Genomic DNA, 12,624 nt, shown 5'->3' with positions numbered 1-12,624 from the left:
AACATTTAATAGTCCAATTGAGTTGAGAAATTTATTGATTAAAAGTGGAAGAGGCTGTCAAAAGTTAGGCAGCACGTCCTTATTCCAAGAAAATGATTTGGTGGTTGTCATTAGCGACTCAATGTTTTAACTAACCTTTTTATTTTTGTCCCCCACAATTTAAACTTTACCAAAAGAATATCTGAATTATTACGCAAAACCCATTGTCCAATTGATATCACAAATTATTTATTTTTATCAGGAAAATAGATCAAACAGATAGATATAAACATATAAATAATGTTTTGGAGAATACTCATATGCTCCGTTTGATACGTGTGACGGGATAAGTAAATGATTAGTAATTAGAGAGATTAAAAAATGAGATATATGGATTAATAGTATGGTGGGATAAATAACATGTTGTTTAGTATGATTTTAAAATGATGGATTAATTTTGTAAATTTTATTGCAATGACCAAGATGACTCAAATGTTAATTAAATATATATTATTAAAATAATTGGATAGATAATTAAATATTTATAATAATAATTTAAATTTATTAAAATTAATTTAAATATATTTGAAAATATTACGGTAATCATTAAACAAAATAAATTATAATTTAATAAATATTTATTTTCTTAAAAGAATTAATTAACAAGATTAGAAATTTATAAAAATTTAATTTAAGATATATTTGCATTACAATTTATTTTCTTTAAAATGATTAAAAATAATAAAAATATATGAAGTTAATTTATAAAAAAATATAATAAAAATTTAAATATTATATTAATTATTAAATTTTCACTAATTTTAATTTTCATATTATATTGAAAAAGACAATTCAATGGTATTATGGTCAATATACAATTTTATTGTTATCACTATTCAAGAATTATACATTATCACACCTTTGAGGGGGGATATTTAATCACACAAATAACATAAATAATTAGGGCTTTCAATCATAACCAAGGGCCTCCATGCTAAATTAAATATGAACCAAACATGAGATAAGAGATGATTATTTAATAATCATTCCTTTATCATGGTTACCAAACATAGCCAAAGAATACAATATTGTTGGGTGCAATAATTCTCTATGCTAGGTAGAGCAATATAGTGCTTGAGCTGATGTATGATTTAGAAGATTTGAGTTGAACTGTTACCCCTAATTATAACTTTTGGTAAACCGACAAACACTCAATCATACAAATATAATTAAAGTAACTATATCATCATAGTTAGAGGCGGAGCTTATTCAGGCCCAATGCAAGCTGCTGCCCACACTGGGCAAAAAAGAAAAAAAGAAAAAAAGAGTAGTATATATATGTGGACCAAAAGAAATAATTTATTTTTACTTTTTTCTTTGTCTTGAATGTATAGACCAGAAGATTGAAAAAGAGATATTCTTTTGGTATATGCTTGATAATATAATATTTTCTTTAGGGTCGAAGAATTTGATTTCTCAAATTATCGGAAAATCCTGGCCTAAGGTCTCCAATTTGTGCATACAATATCAATATTAGGATCAAGTTCGAAGGGCATATTTGCAAAAAAGCTCAATGTCAACCTTCAGGCTATGAATTCCCAAAACAATTTGGAGTAAGTAAATGTAGACGGTTCAATCCTTAATAGTTTAATTAATTTCATGATTTTTTATAGTGTAGTGTAGAAAAAGATGCTACTTATTGTTATCTATTCAACACAATTAGGGGAAACAAGCAGTTCACAAATTGAAGTGTAAAGATAAGTTAATATTCATGTTGGACAACATGAGAGTGTAAAGATAAGTTAATATTCATGTTGGTCAGCATGAGAGTGAACATCATAAAGCTCGAATGAATTCTGAAGTTTTGATGAATCAAGATGAGCACATTTAATCAGTTTTGCACAAACAGTCAAAGAAAATGCTGAACGATTATCATATCTGTCTCAAACTTCGATTGATTATATTAGACTTTTGTTGCGACAAGGGCATTAATGTCGAGGTCACGATGAAACTGAAATTTCTCTTAATACAAGTAACTTTCTTATCCAACTAGGATTTTTAGGTATTCATAATAAAGAGATTAAGGATGTGATCTTGAAAAATGGTCCTAAAAATACCGTCGCGAGTAGCGACGGTTATTAAACAACCGTTGCTCATTGCCATAAATCAGCGACGATTATACATAACCCGTCGCTCATAGCGACAAATTTTTGGGAAACCGTCGGTAATAGTCTCAAATTGTGTATAAATATACGATTTCGGTTCCACTTTCCTACACACTATTTTACAACACTTAAAATTTTTCCTTCTTATACGATTTTAACTTCGATTTATGTAAGTTTTTTTGTTTCGATTTTTGGTTAATTTTTAAGTGTTTTAATTAAGATCATGAGTTTATTTATTATAGGTGTATTGTATTTTTTTTAAAAATTTACTAAATTATAAAAGTAATTTTTTTTTATTTTTACGCAGATTTTATAAACCGTCGCTAATTTTAAATATCGTCGTTACAGTTGCAAACCGTCGCTACATTTAAACACCGTCGCTAATATGTAGCGACGGATTTGTCACAAACCGTCGCTAATATTTAGATGTTTTTTTAACATTAACGGCATTCATTGCACGCTGCAGATAGTGTATTAACGGCGTACATATGCACGTTGTCATTAGTTTAACTATCAACAGCATACTCTGCACGCCGTTATTAGACTAAACCGCAGCGTAAATCGCACGCCGCCAATAGTGTCAAACTTAAGACGGCTTTCAACTTTACAGCGTGCGTCGCAGAGTGCAATGCACGCTGCGGATAGCTTTCCGCGGCGCATATGTGCTTGAAATAATTTCAGAAGATGATTCTATTTCTCTTGATCAAAAAACCGAGGCATTTAATTTATTGGAGTCAATAATTTTATTTGATTTTGCATTCAATCTACACTTGATGAAATATGTCCGAGAAATTTGTGTGAATTTTGGAACCATTGCAAAAAAAAAAAGATCAAGATAATGTGAACACAATGGATTTCGTACAAGTATGCAAAAACCGACTCCAAAGGATGAGAAATGATGGTTGGATTCATTTTAAGAAAAGGTTCATCAGTTTTGTGGGCAACATTATATTGATGTTCTGAAAATGGATGATATGTTTACATGTTGGGCACCACGTGGTCGTCCCCATCGTAATACCAGAAGTGACAAATTTTACATTACTAGTCATGTGGATTTCTTCTACGTTGTTATCAACATGCAACTTCAAGAGTTAAATGATCGTTTCTCAGAGGCAATTAGATATTTACTCCTTTGCGTAGCTTGTTTGTGTCCAAAAAAACTCATTTTTTGCTTTTGACAAGAAAAAATTGATGCAACTGGCTGAATGTTACCATAAGATATTCTGAAATCTTGCAATAGGAAGATCTGGATATGCCATATGAAATTTCAGCTCATTTTGACAAAACATTTTCGAATTACATGCAATCATAATCTTGGAATTCGAATATTCATTTCCCTTCATTAATGATAATTTATTACCAATTTAATGATTAATTTAAATCACAATAAATCAGCCATTAAACTACCTATATTAAAAACAAAATAAAGATAATTAAGAGGAGGTTAATGACCATAAATAGGTATTTTTAATGAGGTTAATAGTCATGAATAGGTGTCATTAAGAGGAGATTAATGACAATGAATAATGACATTTAAGATGAGATAAATTACAACGAATGGAGTGACCCTTCACCTAACTCTTGGAGGCCTTTAAATAGAGGTTTTGGTTTAGTATATGTAACGTACCTCACTTTTTACTACTAAAATTTGCGGAAGAAATAAAAAATTTCTTAAATAAAAACGTGAACATTTTAAAAAAAAATTCTTAAATGCTAAAGAATCCATCAATACGATCGTCCATTCAGCATTCATTCACCAATAAAAATCTGCTGACAAAATGCTTGTTCCAAAAATCGTAACCAACATCAAATCAGAGTATTTTAAACTTGCATAAAAATCCTAAAAACGGGCGGTCCTCGGGTTTAGCCTCCCGCTCAGTCCAAGCCTGCTCCTTGGTCCCCACCTTCTGTCTCCTCCTAAACATCCTCACCTGCATCGATCAATTCTAGTGAGTCTAAAGACTCAACACGTATAAACTGGAGATAACGAGTACTACGTAATAAAATCCACATACAACTTTAAAATAGAACATACATACTTAAAACTTGAACTTGCAAGATAAAACTTGAACATACGTACATACATACTTAGACGTGCCATAAACTTTTCTTAAACATGCTTGCATACTTGAACATACTTAAACATACATAGCTTCATCATTTTTCGTAGAGAATGTTTCAAAGCAAGTGACCCATAACATACTTCGCCTGATCAGACTAAACCACAGTACTGGGATGACAGGGACGTATCCACTGCCACATACATGATATCCCCATTCATGCTTTAACGGGTGGATTGGTCCCCGTTCATGCTTTATCACTTTCCAATCCTGATCTAAACCCGTTCATGCTTTAACGGGGTAAGTTGGTCCCCGTTCATGATTTAACGCTTTCCAACCCCATACATACATTGGTCACAAGACAATTATCATACCTCCAAAAACTTTTAAAATGTTTTCTTGCATGTCAACATGCTTATTTGGCGTTGAGAGATTCGTTGGATCTCGCTTGGGGTCGCTGCTGCAACATACTAATCATGAATTCAACACTAAAATTGCATAACTTAGACGTAGGTATTCGTACTCACCACGGAATTCAATAAATAACTTAAGACATTCTATAACACTCGGGACTTGACCTCATTTAAATCATCGTACTAACCCAAGACATGAAACTCCAAGACAAAATAAGATTTTCCCAAAAATATGGAGTACACGGACCCCGTGCATGGGTCCGGGTAGGGGTCCGTGTAGGTGCGCAAAAAAGAATACTCGGGAAGAAGAAGGGACACGGACCCCGTGCCCAGGTCCGGCTTCGGGTCCGTGTAGACTCGGTAAAATTTGTCTTGCAGAAGGGGAAAGGCACGGACCCCGTGCCCTGGTCCGTGTGAGGGTCCGTGTAGGCTCGCAAAAATGGCACCAAGGAGAGGACGAAGGCACGGACCCCGTGCCAAGGTCCGTGTCCGGGTCTGTGTACCTGCGGGAAGTGCAAACTCACGAAATTTCAATACATGCAATACTTATCATTCTAGACTCAATTGTATGGGCCATGAACCGACACCCTGAGACCCATCCTAGCATGCCATAACATCAAACCAACTTCGCACAACACCCAAAGCAACGACGTCCACCTTACAACACATACAATTCAAAAACGTGGCAATTGACACCATCTCGTTTCCCACGACCTCTAATGCATTCGAGTGTCTATCGATACTAAACGACATATCAAATAACATCCCAACATCATACTAAGCATACCTAGACGCAGCAACGATCACCCGTCGATTTCCAATGAAGCCTGCAACCATAAAATCTCAAGAACACATCAACACATAATTTTCTGAAAACGTAGTTTGAGCAGTCCCACGAAAAACGTCATAACTCACTCAATTTTTATCCAAATATGTTGAATTTACTGTCAAATCGAAGGTATCAAAATGTTCTAAAATTTTCATGTTGAAAGTTTTCTCAGAATCACGACCGAAAAATCGCAGTTTTAAAAATGACAGAAAAAACGAGATTTGAGATCTAAAACTTATATCAAAACTGATCCAAACCGTTTTTTGCTCAAACAACGAAAGTCATACATGAATTTTTACGCATAAATAACAGCGCAAATCATAATATGACGAGATCGATGAAGCTATAACAGAATATACGTGTCTTTTGATATTTAAAAATACCGAAACGACGATACCGAAGCGGAGATGGAGCGAGGATTGATCCGGGACGAACGTGGCGCTAAAATCTTGCAACGAAATTAAAGAAAAGTTGCTGGGAGGTTTGAAGGAGAGGGGAGGCCGCTTCTTAGATGGAAAACCCTAGGTTTTGCACTCTCAAAAATAATAAAAATCTAAATGTGAAGTGAGTATGTGTTTTTAGTCGTGTACAAGTGTGTGTAAAATTGCGTAAGATGTGTAAGTGTGTGTGTCTAGCGTGAGTTTAGAAATAATTAGGGGATGATTTTTCTTAATTATACCATTAACCATGGTAATCAAGATAATAATTAAAATTTTAACTCAATTAAAAAATCAATTAAAAAAATACTATCCCTACAAATCTTTAAATATAATCCCCTAATTAAAATAAAATACACACTAATTTTAAATAAACTTCTTAATTCAAATAACACAAAAAAATACAAATTTTAAAAGTTTTAAACTCTTAATATTACTAACTAAATGATTTAGGCATAAAAAAAGTGCTAAAACTAAATAAATCATTAAATTGCTCCATCCTTGACTAAAAATAAAATACCACATTTTAACTTGCCAAGAATCGTCCTAGGTCTTTTCCTCGATCCCGCCTCAAATAATCGCCTGGGACATGAAACTCGAAAAACATTTTAACGTGCATCACATAAACATAATTAATTTAAAATAATGCATTTAAATAAATCATGCACTACTAAGACTCATTTTAAAATTTAATAAATACTTTAATAATAATTTAAATGCATGGGTTATACGTGTACTGAATTTGGGCACTACAGTTCCTCCCCCACTTATAAAAATTTCGTCCTCGAAATTAAGTCTTACCGAACAACTCCGGGTAGCGAATCCTCATATTTGCCTCTGACTCCCAAGTGGCCTCTTCCACTGATTGGTTTAGCCACTGGACTTTGGCCAACTTGGTCCCTTTGTTTTGAAGTCTCCGCTCCTGTCTGTCTAGGATTTGGACGGGTCTTTATTCATATGACAGTTCTAGAGCCAACTGCAACGGCTCGTAGCTCAACACATGCGAAGGATTAGCTAGATACTTTCTCAGCATCGAGACGTGGAACACATTGTGTACCCCGGCCATATTCGGCGGAAGGACAACGCGATAGGCTAGTGTCTCAACTCTGTCAAGAATCTCAAACGATCCAATAAACCTCGGACTCAGCTTGCCTCTTTTCCCGAATCTCATAACGCGCTTCATGGGCGCTATCTTTACAAAAACGTGATAACTTACGGCAAATTCGAGGTCTCTTCTCCTCTTATCGGCATACCTCTTTTGGTGACTCTGGGCGGTCTTCATTCTGTCTCGAATTTTGACCACCACATCTGCAGTCTGCTGAACTATCTCTGGGCCAAGTTCTGCTCTCTCACCAACCTCATCCCAATGAACTGGTGATCTGCACTTCCTTCCGTACAACGCCTCGTAGGGGACCATACCTATAGATGCTTGGAAACTGTTGTTATAGGTAAAATCCACTAGAGGTAGATTTGATTCCCAAGTCTCCTGGAAATCGATCATACAGGCCCGCAATAAATCCTCCAAAATCTGAATCACTCGCTCAGACTGGCCATCTGTCTGCGGGTGAAAAGCTGTACTGAAAAGCAATTTCGCCCCCATGGCTGCATGTAAGCTCTTCCAAAAGGACGATGAAAACCTTGGGTCCCTGTCGGAAACAATAGAACCTAGGATTCCATGCAATCGGACTATCTCCTTGATATAGAGCTCCGCATACTGCGTCATGGAGAAAGTCGTCTTCACTGGCAAGGAGCGTACCGACTTCGTGAGTCGATCCACTATAACCCAAATAGAATTGGATCCCCGACTGACCTTGGCAAACCAACCACAAAGTCCATTGTAACTGTAGAGGCCCGTATTTCGTATTCATAATTTTGCGGAATTATTAAAATTTTTCTAAATAAATAATTATCTTGTCTCTTTTATAAAAAAAACGTGTAAATAATTTTTAACTTTAAATTAACAGCGGAAGCAAATATTGTTTTCAACTAACAATTTAAAAATAATCTAACGTAAACATCAACTTAAAAATAATCCAACATATTAAAACTAAGTTTGAATAATAAAAGGTGCATAAATTAAAACATGAGGTCCTCGGATTTACTACTGTTGTCCCAAGATCGCTCACTGGTCTCCGCCCGCGGTCTCGAACTCATCAATACCTACAACAATCAAGTCTAGTGAGTTTAAAGACTCAACATGTATATATCGTGAATAACAAGTAAATATAACATAAAATCGCATGCATCATAAAAATAAAGTATCGTAGAGCGTACGGTGAAAATCGTATCACGAATAATTATAACTACATGCATATCTGAAAATTCATACGTAAAAGCTTTGCTCAATAGAGCTCTGTTATAACATATCATAATTTTTCTGGTAGAGATAATGTTTCTAAGCAAGTGGCCCATAACATAACGTAAGCGCCTGATCAGACTAAACCACAGTATACTGGGCGGTAGAGATGAATCGCAGCCCTTGGACTGGATGTCCGTACCCATACATAATCATAAACCGGTCGTAAGTCACCGGGTGGAGAGGTCCTCGGTTGCGCCTACCGACTTCAAAACCCATAAAAGTAAGGTGGTCACAAGACATATAGCATATATCTCAAAAATAAACATTTAATATTTTTATGCACGTACTATAATTATAACCTTATTTTTACCGGATGAGTTGGATCGTTCCCAGGCTTGCTGCGACTTAATTCTAATATGTGACACATGCAATAAATCTTAACTTGACAAAAACATAACAATCGAACTAAAAATGAGACGAATATAACCAATAACTTTATTTTTAATCATGGCTTCGTATCAACCCGAAACAACATTAAACCGACGTTTAACCATGATTAAAATACCCCAAATATACTGAAAAATATACATAATGACTGTAAAACACGAAAATGGGTGAAAGGAGTCCAAAAACATAAAACGCTCTTTCGAGAGTCATTTTGGCACCTTTGACCGTAAATTCTCGTACGACCTATAAACTTGACCAAATCACGAACGGCCAAAAACATGACCTTCCTAACTCATTAAGGTAGTGTCCAGTCCAAGGCCATGGGCTAAAAGCCAACCAAGAACTCAAACCACCTCCAAAACCGAAGCTCAAAGTTGCTGTAAAAGTGCAGCAGTAACAGTTTGCCTGTTTGTGAAATAAACTCTGAAATTAATGGTCATGGGCTTGAACTACCGCCCAAGGACTTTTACCAACATCCTAAGGCATGGATTAGACCATGGCTAAGGGCTAAAAGCCAAACATAACCCAAGAAAACACTTAGGACAACCACAACAAACCAGCTAGAATACCACTTGCTGTATGATGTGTTGTATTGAAATAATTTACTATCTTGTCTCGTTCCAAGGGCCATTAGATCGACCATGGCTCAATCTAGACATGATGAAGTGTTGTATGAACCATGGCTATGGGCTAGGTGCCAAACATCATCCATACAAACACTAAAAACCGAAATCCCCTAGCACAGGAAATGAAAATTCGAAATGTGCACTTGTTTTGTGATTTAAAAATTTTGACGGATCCGTGAACCAAGCTTGGAAAAGACACCTCGGTCACGTCCTAGACATGTTAAGGGAGTGTTCTAACCGTGGCTATAGTCCCTAGGACAACCAAGGTTTGAATACACACCTTAACCATTCAAAGAACCAAAACCGAGACTCACTTTTGCACTTAAGAAAGATTTTGTTGTCATTTCTGTATTTGTTAGGTTATGGATGTAAACCAATGGACCAATAACACCCTAACACACTCTAAATTATGCCTAGAAGCAGCCTTGAGTGCCTGGAATCGAGCAACCCCCTGTAAGCAACAAAGATCAGCAAAACGTGAAGTGGAAAACAAGGGAGCCGAAAAAAATTCTGTGCAGCTTATTGCTGGGAATGTTGCTGTCCATTTCGATTTATTGCTTGAATCATGCATATATAATGGTTTTAAAATATCTATAGGACTGATTGAAGAGAAAAGAAACAACATATACATGCCTAGAATTTGTTTTGACACAAAACAAATCAATACGACGAAGACGAACGGCGGAGTCGGAATGGAAATTTCTTTCTTGTTTTCTGCTGATTTTCACGATTACAGCTGCTGTTCTCTTCTGATATATTTCGAAATTATGGATGAAGGGCTGCTAGGTAATGAGGATGAAGGTTACAAGGGGTGATAAAGGAGTCTTGAAGTGCATTTAGTTGAGAGTTACAAGTGCAAGAGTTGAATGGGTTTGAATTCTTTCCTTCACTCCTTATTGCCGATTCGTTTGCTCTTAATCTTGCTGCTACTCACTATTTCAATAGCTTAGTACCCGATGTATTTCGAAAATTAAGGTGTGGGTTTACTAGGCAATGAAGAGGAGTGTTATTGGAGGTGTTAAAGTAGCCATAATATGCATTAAGGTGGGAGGTTATAACTCAAGGAGTTGAATAGCATTTGAATTGTTTCTCCTTCTCCTAATTGCCTTTGGTTTATTCTCCATTCTTTGCTGTAGCTTCTCGTTAGTTTGCTTGGTTAATTAGTTGAGGAAAAGTTATGTGAATTTTAGTATTTGAATGTACTAATAACTAGTGAATTAAAGGTGGAGAATTATATTTTTCTTTAAAGACTAATGAGGTGATTTTAATGAGGTTTACTACAAGTTTTGAATTGTCTTAACCTAATATTATTTCTACATCTTGCATGGTATAATAGTGTTTTAAATCTTGTATTTTAAATTCTTAAGGTTTAATACCCTCATTATATATATTTTTTTAATGAATGACAAATTAATTTAGAATAGAACATTGCATGGTAAGCTTAACTTAAAATTTAAGTATTTAAATGTTATGTTTAATTTCTTGAATATATTATATTTAGATTAATTTATCCCCACTTATTTACATAATTTAAATTAAGCTTTAATTAAATATTGAATCTAAAGAATTTATTTACCAACTTAGCTCTAATTAATTAAATAAATTCTAAAACATTTTATTTCTTCAAATTAAATTATTCCTTGCCTTAAATTAAATTTAGGTATATTTTCTTATTATTAATCTTATCTCAAATCTCCAAACTCCGGTCCGACCTCGCGTATTTATCCTAAAAAGATAAAACTAAACATCTACTTTTAAAATAATTAAAACACTTCATATATATGTAAAATTTTCATTTTTAATTTAAATAATAGAAATTATGCATGGCTTATACGTAATCTGATTTTCGGGTTCTACAACTCTACCCCCCTTAAAAGAAATTTCGTCCCCGAAATTAAAACTTACCGAATAACTCGGGATAACGACTCCTCATCTCCGGCTCAGATTCCCACGTAGCTTCCTCCTCCGAATGATTGAGTCATTTGACTTTCACAAGCTTGACTATTTTATTCCAAAGCTTTTTCTCCTGTCTGTCCAAGATTTGCACCGGTCCTTCCTCATATGACAAGTTCGGAGTGAGCTGCAATGGTTCAAAGTTCAAAACATGCGATGGATTCGCCATATACTTCCTCAACATGGAGACGTGAAACACGTTGTGTACTCCGGCCAGATTCGGCGGAAGAGCAACACGATAAGCTAATGTCCCAACTCTGTCGAGGATCTCAAATGGTCCAATGAATCTCGGACTGAGCTTTCCTTTCTTTCCGAACCGCATGACACCTTCATCGGTGCAATCTTCACGAAAACATGGTCACCGACAACAAACTCCAGATCTCTCCTCCTCTGATCCGCATAACTCTTCTATCTACTCTGAGCGGTCATCATCCTGTCACGGATCTTGACTAGTACATCAGCAGCCTGCTGCACAATCTCCGGACTCAACTTTGATCTCTCCCCTACTTCATCCCATTGAATAGGAGATCTACACTTGCGACAGTACAGTGCTTCATATGGAGCCATACCTATAGACGACTGAAGACTGTTGTTATAGGTAAACTCCACCAACGGTAGCTTTGATTCCCAACTCCCGGAGAAATCAAGAACACATGCATGAAGAAGATCCTATAAAATCTGGATAACTCTCTCGGACTGACCATCTGTCTGTGGGTGAAAAGCTGTGCTAAACAACAAATTCGTACCCATAGCTGAACGCAGACTCTTCCAAAACGATGAAGTGAATCTAGGATCTCGGTCAGACACTATAGAAACGGGAATGCCATGAAGTCTAATGATCTCCCGGATATATAACTCTGCATACTGGATCATGGAGAAAGTCGTCTTGATAGGAAAGAAATGAGCTGACTTCGTAAGACGATCAACAATCACCCATATAGCATTCGACCCTCTAATTGACTTCGGCAATCCGACAACGAAATCCATGGTGACATTCTCCCACTTCCATTCGGGAATAGGAAGAGGCTTGAGCATGCCAGCTGGTCTCTGATGTTCCGCTTTCACTAGCTGACACGTCAGACACTCGGATACAAATCGTCTGATATCCCTCTTCATCCCTGGCCACCAATATAATAACTGCAGGTCTTTGTACATATTCGTACTCCCAGGATGAATAGAGTACGACGACATATGGGCCTCAGATAAGATATCCTCTCGAATAGAATCGCTGCTCGGAACCCACATTCTGTCTCGATATCTGACAATACCGTATCTAATTGTGTACAAGATACTGTCCTTGGCTTCATTTCTCCGTCTCCACTTAGCCAACTGCTCGTCTGCTAACTGTCCACTGCGAATACGGTCTAGAAGAGAAGACTGAATCGTAATAGTAGATAGACGAGGAACTCTACCTCG

The sequence above is a fragment of the Primulina eburnea genome, chromosome 12 (genome assembly GCF_022965805.1).
Source record: "Primulina eburnea isolate SZY01 chromosome 12, ASM2296580v1, whole genome shotgun sequence".
Classification (NCBI taxonomy): domain Eukaryota; kingdom Viridiplantae; phylum Streptophyta; class Magnoliopsida; order Lamiales; family Gesneriaceae; genus Primulina; species Primulina eburnea.
The sequence above is the reverse complement of the archived record's forward strand: the minus strand, read 5'-3'. Positions refer to the sequence as shown.